This window comes from Microcebus murinus, chromosome 23, assembly GCF_040939455.1.
Source record: "Microcebus murinus isolate Inina chromosome 23, M.murinus_Inina_mat1.0, whole genome shotgun sequence".
Classification (NCBI taxonomy): Eukaryota; Metazoa; Chordata; class Mammalia; order Primates; family Cheirogaleidae; genus Microcebus; species Microcebus murinus.
Genome location: NC_134126.1, coordinates 25,016,784 through 25,031,501, shown reverse-complemented (window position 1 = coordinate 25,031,501; position 14,718 = coordinate 25,016,784). Strand labels below are relative to the sequence as shown.

The window sequence follows — 14,718 nt, the reverse complement described above, 5'->3', positions numbered from 1 at the left end:
GAGGCACAGCCAGGGAGGAAGGATGCGATTCCTAAGACGTCAGGCTCTACCATGCCGACCGCATCCACTGCCCCAACCATCACAATGTCCTGATCGGGGGAGTCCTAGGCCTCCTATGCCATCAGATTTCCCCTTGAGAAAAGGCTACTCCCTCTCCGCAGTAAAGAATATGATCAAAGGGCCTTGCTACCAGTAGGAGGGAGCCCTGGGGCACAGGGGACAGCCATCCCAGCTGCTGTTCCCAGAGAAGCAGCTCTCTGCCCCCTCAAGACCAAGTCTTTCCCCAGAACCTCCGTGCTGCTGTCCTGCACACAGACTGGCCTGTGCCCTTGGCCGGACTGCGCCGGGCCAGCACGTCAGACCCGCCCCGCAGCGCAGTCCGCGGCAAGCTCCAAAGCTGGGGTCCTCAAACTATGGCCCGTGGGCCACATGCGGCCCGCCGAGGACATTTGTCCGGCCTTCCGGGTGTTTTTGTCGCCGCTGCCTGTCCTGCTTAGCAGCCGACTCATCCCGGGCCCACAGTGCACATGTGTGGAATGTGCGCCGCACTGTCCAACGGCCCTCCAACAGTCTGAGGGACAGTGAACTGGCCCCCTGTTTAAAAAGTTTGAGGACCCCTGCTCCAAAGCGCTGGATCAGAGACTCTCCAGAGCAGGGGTCTCCAGAACTTTTGATCACAACCTTCAGTTAAACAATGATTGAGCATATGTACTTCTAAAAGATAGTTACTATTTGTATGATATATGCATATAGTAGTTACTAACAGAAAACAAATGCAGAAATAGAAATCTTTAAAGGACAGCTGGTGGAGACTCAGTCCCGGCACTCCGGCCATGCCTGGTGGGGCCCACCGGCTGCCCAGTGCCCAGCACGGCCCTGGCAGGTGATGTTCAGGGCCTGCTGGCCCAGCCTTGATGCTGGAGGTGCAAGGTGCATTGCATGGGGCAGCAGAGCTGGCCATCACCACGCACCAGGGTGGCGTGCTGCTGTGTGCCTCAGTGGGCTTGTTGTGCACTGCAGACGCCCACCAACTATTTCCTGGTGTCCCTGGCGGCGGCTGACATGGCCGTGGGGCAGTCCGCCACCCCCTTTGCCATCTCCATCCACCTGGGCTTCTGCCCTGACTGCCTCTTGCTCGCCTGCGTGGTGCTCAGGCTCACACACAGCTCCTGCTTCAGCCTCCTGGCCGTGGCTGTCCATAGCTACCTGGCCATCTGCCATCTGCGTCCTGCTCGGGTTTAAACGTTTGGTCACTGAGACCCGAGCAAGACGAGTCATTGCTGTCCTCTGGGTCCTTGCCACCAGATTGACTCCATTCCTGGGGTGAAGCAGGAAAGACGGTGCCACCAACAATCGTACGGAGCCCTGGGACAGAAGCACAAATGGAAGCTGCTGCCCTGCGGAGTGCGAGGATGTGGTCCCCACGAGCTACTTGCTATATTTCAATGTCTTCGGGTGTGTCCTGCCCCCGCTGCTCATAACGCTGGTGATGTCCATCTTCATGGTGGCCTGCAGGCAGTTTCAGCTCACCAATAGGCTAATCAAGGACCTCTCTCCAGTGAGAGATCCACCCAGCCAAGTCGCTGGCCATGATCGTGGTGATGTCTGCTCTGTGCTAGCCACCAGTATGGGCCATCAACTGTGTCACTCTTTCTCAGCCAGCATGGGCTAATGATAAGCCCAACTGGGCAGTGAATATGGGCATTCTCCTGTCACAGGCCAATTCAGTTATCAATCCCATTGTCTCTGCCTACTAGAACTGAGACTTCTGCTGTACCTTTCACAAAATCATCCACAGGCATGCTCTCTGCCAGACTGAGTGGGAACAGGCAGGTTGGGGTGCAGCCGGCTCTCGATGGGGACCCATGACCAAGGCTCTGGCCTCTTCGAGGAGAAGGCACAACTCACAATAAACAAAGGGACAGATCATGACTAGCTGATTCTCATGGTGAAAGATAGTCACATATGGTGGGTGACTGCTGAGTCACATATGGTGGTTCTATTTTTAATTTCTTTAGAAGCCTCCATATTTATGGTTTTTCACAGTCACTAAACCAGTCTGTACTCCCACCAACAGTGTACAAAGGTTTCCTTTTCTCCACACCCTTGCCAACACTTGTTATCTCTTGGTTTTTCTTTTTGATAATAGCTGTTCTAGCTTATGTGAGGGGATATCTCATTATAGTTTTGATTTGTATTTCTCTAATGATTAGTGATGTTGAGCAACTTTTCACATACCTATTATCCATTTTTGTCTTCTTTGGGAAATGTCTATTGAGGTTCTCTGGCCATTTTTTGATCAGATTATTTGTTTTTTTGCTATTGAGTGGTGTGTGTGCCTTATATAGTTTGGGTATTAACCCCTTATCTGATATATCATTTGCAAATATTTTCTCCTGATCCATTGGCTGACATTTCATTTTGTGGATTGTTTCCTCATGTTGTGTACCTCAGATATATACAAGAAAAGGAAAAAAATATCATGGGCATACAGGATGCCTATTTTGAGCACTTCCCTGGGGTTACCACATATCTAGCTAACATATACATGCTACTAGTATATATTTATGGTTCTATTCTGCTGCTCTTACTAACCATTCCAAGTAATGGCTGATGCTGATGGCTTGAATAGATTCTAAAAGACTGTTTTGTTTTGAAGTCTGCCTCATTTGTGTTAGAAAATGACTGAAACTATTTTACTATGAAATACTGAGAACTGATATAATGCAAATATTTTTAAACTTAAATGCAATAGAAAAATAAAAGTCGACTGCACTAAAAATACATACTTGTTCCTAGGAAGGCAGCCAGGAAAATTAAAAGTATAATTCTTCAATCTAGAAACTGCCATATTAATTTAAGGAAATGATATTCTCCTGAGTTTTTAAGTAAAATTATCATCACAGAACAATTTTAAGCTCCATTCTTTTCTATATACAGAAAACTACCCTGGAGGTAGAAACTGAAGAAATGGTATCCCTCCTCTATCAAATTACTCTTCCAAGAGCTAGGTAGAGAATTTTACTTCTCTCTCAAGTTCAAGTCTGGCCAAGTTCTTGGAACCTGAGGTGTGAAAAGTTTACTAAAATTATATAAGTATGTATGTGTATTAGGTGAAACAAAAATAAAACTTTTTAAAAAATAAAGTAAATAGAAATTCTAATATTTTCTTTCCATATTCTAGTAGTTCCTCCTACCTGTTCCCTTTGGTGGCCAAGGCTCTAAAGTTGCATTAGAGAAAGAAATCAGCATATGTTATGTTTCTAACCAGTCTTTTGGGACCTGAGTTATGAGACAAACCATCCCTTGGCTAGAATGAGTTCTCTTTCCCCTCTTAGGAACTCAACTGTAGAACCCATCACCCCATCTGGCATTGCCTGCTGTCCAGGGAATTTTCTAAGAGCCCATATTTTTCTTCATTAATGCTGAGCCCAGAGCCCCAGGACACATATGCTAATCAAGTTCCAAAAGCATCTGTTAATTTCTCAAGGGAGATATGAAACCAAATCAATTTGCAGCATTAAGGAAAAGAAAAACACATCGGCTACTCTCATGTAGGTGTTCATGAAGTTTTACAATGTCTCTGGCAACTCTGCCTGGATATCAACATCTCGCTGCCCACCCCATCAACCCTAGATCTCCATCCCACCCTTAGGGGGTCACCAGTTCATAGAGAATCTCAAAAGAATCAGGGTATCCCTAACATGCTAGATCCAACTCCCTCTCAGCAATTCTTAACCTAAGCACTCCCATTTTTCAAAAGGTGGGTAGAGCAGGGGGTGGGGATGGGAACAGGCCCAATGTGAAAAAGATAAGGCAGATGAGAAAAGAGAGAATTTTTAAAAAAGGTAAAATAGGACTTAGAGCCCCAATGACCACAGGCCAAAAAGTGAGGGGGAGCAGAAATAAGTCTACACAGATCCAGAACACGCAGGATGAGGAAATGGACCTAGAACCTAAGGTAATGCCACAAGTAGAAAGGAGAGGAGGGAGAAATGGGTTCTTGTTCTTTCATTAATTTTATATTTTAGAGCAGTTTTAGGTTCACAGCAAAACCGAGCAGAATGCACGGAAAGTTCCCACATACCCCTTGCCCTGACGCGTGTGTAATCTCCCCCACTGTCAACATCCTTCCCCAGAGTGGTGCATTTGTCACAACTTACAAAGCTACACTGACACACCGTTGTCACCCACAGTCCACAATTTACATCATGGTTCATTCTTGGTGCCATACATTCTATGGCTTTGGAATAGATGTGTATAGACACATATCCACAATTGTACTATCATACAGTTCTAAAAATCCTCTGTTTTCAACCTATCCATCCCTTCCTCTCCCCTAATCCTTGCCAACCACTGATTTTTTTTACTTTTGGGGCATTATTTTCTCAAATATGTCTTCTGCCCTGTTCTCTCTTTCATCTCCTCTTGATATTCCAATTGTGTGTATGATAAATTGTTTGATATTTTACCACAGTGCTTAGATGCTCTGCCATTGTTTCCCACCCCCTTTGTGTTTTATTTCGGGTAATTTCTGTTGATTAATCAATCTTCAATTTCACCGATTCTTTCCTCAGCACTGCTGGATCTACTGATGATCCCATAGAAGGCATTTGTTTGTTGCTATGTTTTTGGTATCCAGCATTTCCTTTTGATTCCCTCTTTCAGTTTCCATCTCTATGTTGACATTATCCATCTGGTCCTGTATATGGTCTATTTTTTCCTTTAGATTCTTTAACATAGTAGTTCTTGTTAAATTCCCAGGCTGATAATTCCAATATCTGTATCATACTGGAATTTGGTTCTGGTGATTTATTTGTCTTTTCTGACTATGTTTTCTTGCCTTTTGGCATGGGTTGATATTTTTTTTCCTTTTCTTGTATATATCTGAGGTACACAACATGAGGAAACAATCCACAAAATGAAATGTCAGCCAATGGATCAGGAGAAAATATTTGCAAATGACATATCAGATAAGGGGTTAATACCCAAACTATATAAGGCACACACACCACTCAATAGCAAAAAAACAAATAATCTGATCAAAAAATGGCCAAAGAACCTCAATAGACATTTCCCAAAGAAGACAAAAATGGATAATAGGTATGTGAAAAGTTGCTCAACATCACTAATCATTAGAGAAATACAAATCAAAACTACAATGAGTTATCCTCTCACATAAGCTAGAACAGCTATTATCAAAAAGAAAAACCAAGAGATAACAAGTGTTGGCAAGGGTGTGGAGAAAAGGAAACCTTTGTACACTGTTGGTGGGAGTACAGACTGGTTTAGTGACTGTGAAAAACCATAAATATGGAGGCTTCTAAAGAAATTAAAAATAGAACCACCATATGTGACTCAGCAGTCCCTCTGCTGAGTGTACACCCAAAGGAAGTGAAATCTCAACCTCGTAAGAATATCTGCACCCCCATGCTCATCACAGCATTATTCACAATAGCCAAGATATAGGAACAACCAAAGTGTCCATTGGTGGGTGAATAAAATTGTTTTATATATATATGCACACACAGGAATATTATTCAGCCTAGTAGACATTATACTAAGTAAAATAAGACAGACACAGAAAGAAGGATATTGCATGATCTTAATTATATGTAGAATCTTTAAGAAAGAACAGACTCAAATGCCTAGAAACAAAAAGTAGAAAGGTGGTTGAGTGGGACGGGATGGGGAGATAGAGGTCAAAGGACACAAAGTTTCAGTAGTGTAGGATAAATAAGCTTAGAGATATAATACAGTATAGAGATGGCAAAACCCCACCTCTGTCTTCTAAGGGTCCCAGCTGGGCCCAAGAATTAAATTGAAATAAGACAGATTAACAAGAGAAAACATTCAAATGTATTTAATACAAATTTTTTGTGGAGCAGGAGGAAATAAGGAAGGAAATAAAGACCCGAAGAAGCGGTTAGAGTCAGTTACTTGTATACCAAATTTGACAAAAAATAGTAAACTGTAAAAGTGTAATAAGGCAAGGGGCTTAGGCTACGGCGTTTAATTGAGTAGAAAAGCAACTAGGAAGGGTTAATTTAACAATGGTTATTTGCACAGATTTCTCTTGGCCTCAACTTCCCATCCGTGGTAAGAATGTTGTTTCTTTTCTAGTATAAGGAGGACATCTCTCACATGGGAATTGCATCTTCTGCTTGGAAGAAACAGCTTGAAGGTCAGAGTGATCTTGCACTTGCTGTTAAGTTCCTTTAACTTAAATAATCAATATACTAGAAGGGCATATCTTTAACTCCTCAAACAGCATGAGGACTATGGTTAATAGTATTGCCTTGTATACTGGAAATTTGGTAAGAGAGTAGATTGTAGGTACTTTTACCATACAAGAAAGGTAATTATGTGAGATGATGGCTGTATTAATTTGCTTGACTGTAGCAATCATTTTGCTATGTCTATGTGCAGTCATACATTGTGCTTAACAACGGGAACATATTAGCCGACTTTGAAGTTGTGAGAACATCGTGGACTAGAGTGTATGATGTTCTTCCACAAACCTAGATGGTGTAGCCTACTCCACACCTAGACTGTACGGTATAGCCTATTGCTCCTAGGCTACACATCTTAACAGCACGTTACTGTCCTAAATACTCAGGCAGTTGTAACACAGTGGTAAGTATTTGTGCATCTAAACACATCTAAACATAGAAAAAGAACATCAAAAACATGGTGCTATAATCTATAGGGGACCCGTGTCATTACATGGGGCATGACTGTGTATCACAAAATGGATCCTTAGAACAGAAAAGTTCTGCAATCGACTTGGAGACAAAAACAAATTAAAAAATAAAATTAAATGCAAGTTGTTTTGAACAAAAATAAAAGCTTTAAAAAAAAAATAGAAAAGTAGCAGATGAGTATCAGCTAAGGTGGGGAGTCTTTGAACTCAGGGCTTCTGGGAAGTAGGGCAGGAAACATAAGCCGTAGGGGAGGGCACATTGGTATGTTGCATAATCCAGAATCAGAGGGTGATAACTGAGGAGAGCCCAAAAAGACTCATAATCTAAGGCCTAACAGACACAAGAAATGGCAAAGCACTCAGGTGTCTTTTGGCCGAGCATCAGCTGAGTAGGGACTGTTGGCGTGGTGTGCTTTCCGGGCTCCCTCAAACACTGTCCTTGAGCAGCCCTAAGACACCTGCACTCCAGGTAACAGAGTGCAGGCAAAAGTTACCCTGCCTCACAGCTAAAGAGCAACACTGTCCTAATTAAAGACTTCCTCCCTTTGATCAGGGGTGGCAGCGCCATCCAGTGGCTGAATGTGGTGGGGTACCGCATTCACACGGTGGCCGGGTTCTGCTCCAGGGCTGCCACCCACCTCCCCACCGGCACGCCAACAGGTGAGTCGCCACTCAGGTCCTGCGAACAGCCCCAGAGGCTACCCTGGGCGGTGAGCCGTGGGGAGCTAGTCCTGTTCAATAGCGACAGCTAGTGTTCACCCTCAAAAACAAGGTGCTCTGAGCCTCGGGAGGAAAGAAATGTCAACATATGGAGAAATCAGGACAGATTCTTAGCTGCGAGTGGAAGGTGACATACATCCAGAGACAATCTTGGGTAAAACGGTCCATAAAAAACCCAAACTCTTTAAAGTGATGTACAAGGACCCTGGCTACCTCTCAAGCCACATCTGAGGCCACCTGCCCTGCTTTAGAGTCCACCAGGGACACCCAACTGCTGGTGGTGGTCTGAAGGCACTCTGCTGTCCTCACTGTTGGGTGGTCCATGCCATCTCCTCTGCCCAGAGCACTCTCCACTGTGCCCACTGCCTGGGTAACTCCTGCTCGTTCTAGAAGGCTCAGCCCAACCATTACCTCCTCCAAGAAAACTTTCTTCCTGTCCACCGGGGCCCCCTCCCTAGGCTCATGGGTGACCTCCCATCTACACCCCATGCCTCTATAATTTTCTGTGTTTGTCCATCGTGTGAGTTTATCACACTTTAAATTTACCCTAAAGTTGTCCAATGTGTATGTAGCTAAGGGAGGATACTGACTGTATTCTACTCATTGTTGCACATCTAGTATTGAAAACAGTTTTGGCATATATAAGGTATTTCATTAAAAAAACTCATAGACCCTAATACTGGGAAAGGCTTGAGAGGAAATGGACACTCATGAGGACAAAACAATTTTGCATTTCAAGGGAGAGGTGTAGATGGATCTAAAGTCACATCACTGGACTCCAGCCATTTCCCTTTGCCCCCCACCACCCTGTTTTTGCCCCCTGCTAACACCCAGCAATAGTGAGCCCCCAGCTGTTGGGAGCCCCCCACCTTTCAGCAGCTTTCCTGACCTTGCCGTCTCCACAATGCCCTAAACCCCAGCTCAATTCCTTCCCACCCACTCCCTGCAGAACTTCCTTGTCAGAACTAAACTACTTTTTCACCAACTGCTCCAGCAAACCCACTCCAGGGATTTCATCCTAAAGGGAATATTTTTAAAAAAGAAAAAGAAATAAATGCATGCATGAAGATGTTCACTTGCAGCATTATCTGTAAAAGCTAAAAATTAGAAATGATAAAAATCTCCATATATAGAGAGAGAGAAAGAATTAAATTCCTCCCTATTATTTCTGCAGGAATAAAATTATGAGTCATATCATGCAAACTAAAAAGAGTTTCAGCACTTGGGAATGATTTTATTTTTGCTTTATTTTATTAGCAAACACTTCCATAGTACTTACTATGTTCAGGAACTATGCTAGTGTATGAATATTAACTCATTTAAATCCTCAAAATTAGGGCCGGGCGCGGTGGCTCACGCCTATAATCCTAGCACTCTGGGAGGCCGAGGCGGGCGGATTGCTCGAGGTCAGGAGTTCAAAACCAGCCTGAGCAAGAGCGAGACCCCGTCTCTACTATAAATAGAAAGAAATTAACTGGCCAACTAATATATATAAAAAAAAAAAAATTAGCCGGGCATGGTGGCGCATGCCTGTAGTCCCAGCTACTGGGGCGGCTGAGGCAGAAGGATCGCTTGAGCCCAGGAGTTTGAGGTTGCTGTGAGCTAGGCTGACGCCACGGCACTCACTCTAGCCTAGGCAACAAAGCGAGACTCTGTCTCAAAAAAAAAAATCCTCAAAATGACCCTAAGAGGTAGGTGCTATTGTGATTCCTATTATTATCCCAGAACACATTTGTTTTGGTCTGACTTAAAATAGAAACTAAATGGCCTACAAGACACTGATTGTGGGGACCACTATGAGCCACTTCAACTGATTGTCTTCCATGTGGAGTAGTGTGGCACACATTCTTAAAAGAACTTGAGCAGTTCAATGAAGTGACTTTAAAATCTTACAAAATTATATCAGACAAAATGCACTAATACTCTCTATTTGCATATAGCTGCAGATCCAAGTGAGAGTCCATTTCATCACAACCATTAATAAGCCACCAGACAGATGCTCCAAATGGCAGGTGTTGTTATAACAATATTGACAGCTAACATTTATGAGTGCTTTACAAGTGTTGTATCATGTAATCCTAAAATAATCTCATAGAGTAGGTATTATCCATTGTAGCCACTTCACAGAGGAGAAAACTGAGATGCAAAGAGGTTAAATAATTTACTAAGCTCAAGCAGGCAGTAAGGAGGAAAGCCAGGCTTCTGCAAACCCAGGCAGTCTGACTTCCAGGTTGTTCCTGCCAATCTGCTGTCCCTCAGGGCAGCTTCAGGCTGCACAGCAGCCTTGGGGAGTCAGCGACACATGTGACAAAGTAATCTTGTTACAAAGTTGAACATTATCACAGCTGTTAATGAATTATTGCAATTACAGAAAATTATTATAGCACATTTCATTTTTATGATGTGTATTCAATTGCATTTACGTTGTATTTGCCAATGGTTAATAATTATCCTGAGCAATGCTAGGTCACATGGCTACTGTGTAATAGGAAGGAAATTATTAAACAGATGATAGTACACTAACACTATGAAAGACTGCGACAACACTGAAAGGTAAAAAATATGAAAAAAATGTAAAACCATGAAAAATATGTATAATATAGTAACAAGTAGAAAAAAATAATTCGTAAAATTATGTATTACAAAAATCTATGTTCACTACACTTAAAATATGTAAAAAAAAAAAAAGATTTGCATATGGACAAAAATAGAAGGTAATGTGAAAAATATGAAACTAGCTTACATTTGGGTGGCAGGATTAAGATGCTTATTTTCTTATTTTAAAAACTCTTTTAAGCCGGGCGCGGTGGCTCACGCCTGTAATCCTAGCACTTTGGGAGGCCGAGGCAGGCAGATTGCTCAAGGTCAGGAGTTCGAAACCAGCCTGAGCGAGACCCCGTCTCTACCAAAAATAGAAATAAATTAATTGACCAACTAAAAATATATATACAAAAAATTAGCCGGGCATGGTGGCGCATGCCTGTAGTCCCAGCTACTCGGGAGGCTGAGGCAGTAGGATCGCTGAGCCCAGGAGTCTGAGGTTGCTGTGAGCTAGGCTGACGCCACGGCACTCACTCTAGCCTGGGCAACAAAGTCAGACTCTGTCTCAAAAAAAAAAAAAAAAAAAAAAAAAACAACTCTTTTAGTGATATTATATATTAAAATGTTTATAAATATGAAAAAAGAAAATAAAAGAAAATCTGAATGCTTTCCAAACCATTTCTCCATCCATCTGCCTTCATGGTTAGTTTTCAAAGTAAGCCCCTAGAGTGTTCTCTGTAGAGGGGGCTGACAGCAACCTACCTACTACGTCAGCACTTTGGGGGGGGTCAGTTTGGGTTCAATTTTATTGCGTTGATTTAAATATTCTTTATTGTGGATGATAAATTGTGCTGAGTATAAAACGGCTTGGAAAGGTATGTGTAGAAATGCATAAACTGCATAGAAAAGTTGTTGGAGGGTATTTCAGCAGTTTGGAATGTGAGACCATTCGTGAAATAATTAGGATAGCTTAGCCAAGACTGCGCCAAGAGATGACAATTTAACCAGCACGGAAAACTGTCAGCTTCAGAAAGGGGATCACAACTATTAAATAACCTGATTTTATTAGAGAGCCAACTTCTCCCTATTAGAGTGTTGGTGAGGACAGTTACTACTGCGTAGGCTCTGAGAATTCTTAGTGTAAGGCGTTGTGTGGTTCTGGCTGCCTGGGCTACAAGAAAATACAACGCAGACATGAAGGAAAGTAAGTGGAAGCATATTTTTAATCAATAATAGCTTCATATTTTTTTACTGTTTGTTGAATGATGATTTTTGGTGACTCAGTAATGTGCGTAAGTTTTTCTTTTAAATAAACAATGTGGTGTTTTAATCACAAATCACAAAGCAGGAGTTCTCAGAGTCCTACTTATTGGACAACTGACACATACACTGGGGGGAGGAGGGTGGTGCCTCCACTGAGCCCTAAAAACCAGTAACTTTTCAAATTCAGAAAGAGGCATTGCATAGGGAGGGGACAAGTCATCATGACATTTGGCTCAGGGCTGGTCTTATATGATATTCCGGCAGGCCCCAAGGGGACAGAACCTGAAATGAAGGATAAAGGAGAGAAGATTACCTGGTGGTTTGGCCTTTTGGTCCAAACAGATGGGTGCCTGGGAGGCTCTCCTTATTAGCATATGGTTTAAAATTTTTCTTTTCAAAACTAAAACTCCCTTTAGTTACAACAACTCTACAATAGTCTGATAATCCCATATATGCTTGTGTCGTTTTATGGAAACTAAAGCAACTCAGCTATAAAGCGAAGTATAGCTTACTTATATTCATCCCTTTATGGGGGCCCACACAAGGCCCAGCGTCAATCAAGAAGACTGGCCAGAGGTTCCAGGATAAGACCATCAACAAAGGGAGCCAAGTTCCCAATGAGTCTAGAAAGGAGGAGGAAAAGCACAGAATGCTTGCCAGTAAATGCCAGGTGCCCAGCTAAGAGCAGCCTCATTCAAACCCTGCCTTTAGGAAGCCACACTAGAGGAAGGGTCCTCAGGTGGGGGCTGGCTGACAATTAGACTGCGTATCTCTTATTTGAGTCTAATTTGGTAGAGTTTTCTTAAATCCATTTTATCCAGATTTTCAAAATCATTAGCATAGAACAAATGGCTCTAAATTTATTTTAATTTCCACTGTATTATGGTTACTTTCTATGTGTCATTTCTAAATTTTTACAGATAGCCTTTCTCTTTTTAAAATTGATCTGGCTAGCTGGTAGTTTATTTTATTGATTTTGTTTTTGGTTGATATTTCTAAACACCCCCGCCATATGTACACATGCAAGAACAAGCTTCTGAATTTATTTATTAATTCTACTCAGGATTCTAATGTATTATATTGTTTACTTCTATCTTTTTTGAAAATTCTCACCTCCTTTCCTTGGTTTTTCTGACAATTTTTTAGAAATCTGTTTGAAAATAAATTAATAGGTTTTTTAATTTTATTTTTAAAATATCTTTTCCATATTTTGTTTTTATAGCCCAGACAAGCAGTTGGAGATAATTTATTTTCAATCTTCCTTATTTAAGTAATGAAAATGTTTAAGGTTATGAATTTTCCTTGACTCATTCCTTGGCCATACACATTAACATTGTTTTCAATGCATTCTTGTTTTGGTTTTTGTTTTTCTGAGACAGGGTCTCACTCTGTCACCCTGGCTAGAGTACAATGGTGCCATAGCTCACCGAAACCTCAAACTCCTGGGCTCAAGCAATCTTCCTGCCCCAGCCTCCCCAGTAGCCGGGACTACAGGCATGCGCCAACACAACTGGCTAATTTTTCTGTTTTTAGTAGAGATGGGGTCTTGCTTTTGCTCAGGCTGGTCTCAAACTCCTGGCTTCGAGTAATCCTTCTACCTCGGCCTCCCAGAGAACTAAGATTACAGGCATGAGCCACTGTGCCCAGCCTCAATGTATTCTTAATTGCAAATTTGATTCTATCTATATTTTAAAAGTAAACTGGGAGATTTTTTTTCCCAAGAAGTTGAAGTGTTTATTTCTTCCCACTTTTGTTATTTACTTCAATTTTATTGTACTATGATCAGAAAATCCTGCTGTAATAGATCAACTTTTCAAAAAATGTGCTAAGGTTTGCCTTTTTATCAAAAATATAGGCCGGGCACTGTGGCTCACGCCTGTAATCCTAGCTCTTGGGAGGCCGAGGCGGGCGGATTGCTCAAGGTCAGGAGTTCAAAACCAGCCTGAGCAAGAGCGAGACCCCGTCTCTACTATAAATAGAAAGAAATTAATTGGCCAACTGATATATATATAAAAAATTAGCCGGGCATGGTGGCGCATGCCTGTAGTCCCAGCTACTCGGGAGGCTGAGGCAGAAGGATCACTCAAGCCCAGGAGTTTGAGGTTGCTGTGAGCTAGGCTGACGCCACGGCACTCACTCTAGCCTGGACAACAAAGTGAGACTCTGTCTCAAAAAAAAAAAAAAAAAAATATGGTCAATTTTTTTTTTAATGCTTCATGGGCATTTGAAAATAAAGTATATTTTCTTCCCAGAGTTCTGTGTGGGTGTGCTCATCTTACTCTCTCTTTCTCTTGATAGGTAGATAAGTAGGTATGACAACGTCATTGTTTTGTTCTCAGCTCGGGCTCTGATGTCAATCACACCTGGGTCCAGCACTTGCTGTGTGATCTCTCAAGCACATCCCTAACCTCTCCAAACCCCAGTTACCATGGGTGGAGTGTCCCAGTGAGCAAATAGTCCTAAATGGGATTTTGACCTTTGTACACATTTCTTTCCGATTTTTAATGGAGTCCAAAGAGTTTGTGCGCAGAAATTCCTCTTACAATCTCCTTTCCTCTCCTGTGCTCTATGACCCTAAACTCCTGGAATCTTCTCGCTTTTTGATGCCAATAAAATTCTCTTATTCTGCCATTTGGGCTCCCCAAGCCCTCTGTCCTCTATTCCTTCCCATCTCCATGTGTCGCGATCCAGATGCAGGGCCTTGAGCCATCGTCTCTCGTCCTGAGGGATGTCCTTTTCCTTCTCTGGGAATAGAAGTAGCAGCATCAGAGAAGATTATTACAAATCCCCCACATGTGAGTAAACGTTATCTTATCACAGCTATTTAAAAGTCTCATTCCCAGCCTCACACATGTCAACTCTTAGAATCCATAGGAGCCACGTAAATCTTCCAGCCACCAGACTGAGTGGGCCTCCCAGACAAGGTGAACTGCACAAAGTTACAAAGCTGCTCAGCTAACTTGTCCCAGTCCAGTTTCCTTTCCACTATTTTATCCTGAATTTCTTGGGAATTTCCTGCCTAAATCATCTGTAATAGGTCAATGCATGCAGATCAGTTCCCTTTAGTTTTTCCCCAAATTTCTTAGTCCAATCGACCGGGGAAATTTTTTTTGTAAGACTCTGCCTGCTACTCCTCCCTTCATCTTCCAGCCACCCACTTTTCACCCTCTCCAAATGGCTTCAGAAAGGAGCAAATCCATGGCCGGAGCGGTGGCTCACGCCTGTAATCCTAGCACTCTGGGAGGCCGACGCGGGAGGATCGATCAAGGTCAGGAGTTTGAAACCAGCTGGAGCAAGAGCGAGACCCCGTCTCTACGAAAGGAAGGAAGGAAGGGAGGAAGGGAGGAAGGGAGGAAGGGAGGAAAGAAAGAAAGAAATTCATTGGCCAACTAAAAATATATGGAAAAAATTAGCCGGGCATGGTGGCGCATGCCTGTAGTCCCAGCTACTCGGGAGGCTGAAGCAGGAGGATCGCTTGAGCCTAGGAGTTT

The 14,718-nt window shown here is 42.7% G+C and overlaps 1 pseudogene; it reads left to right on the top strand.

Moving 5' to 3' along the window:
• The first annotated feature begins 728 nt into the window (after nt 1–728).
• On the top strand, nt 729–2,477 carry LOC109730097 (adenosine receptor A2b pseudogene; annotated as a pseudogene).
• The last annotated feature ends 12,241 nt before the right edge of the window (nt 2,478–14,718 follow it).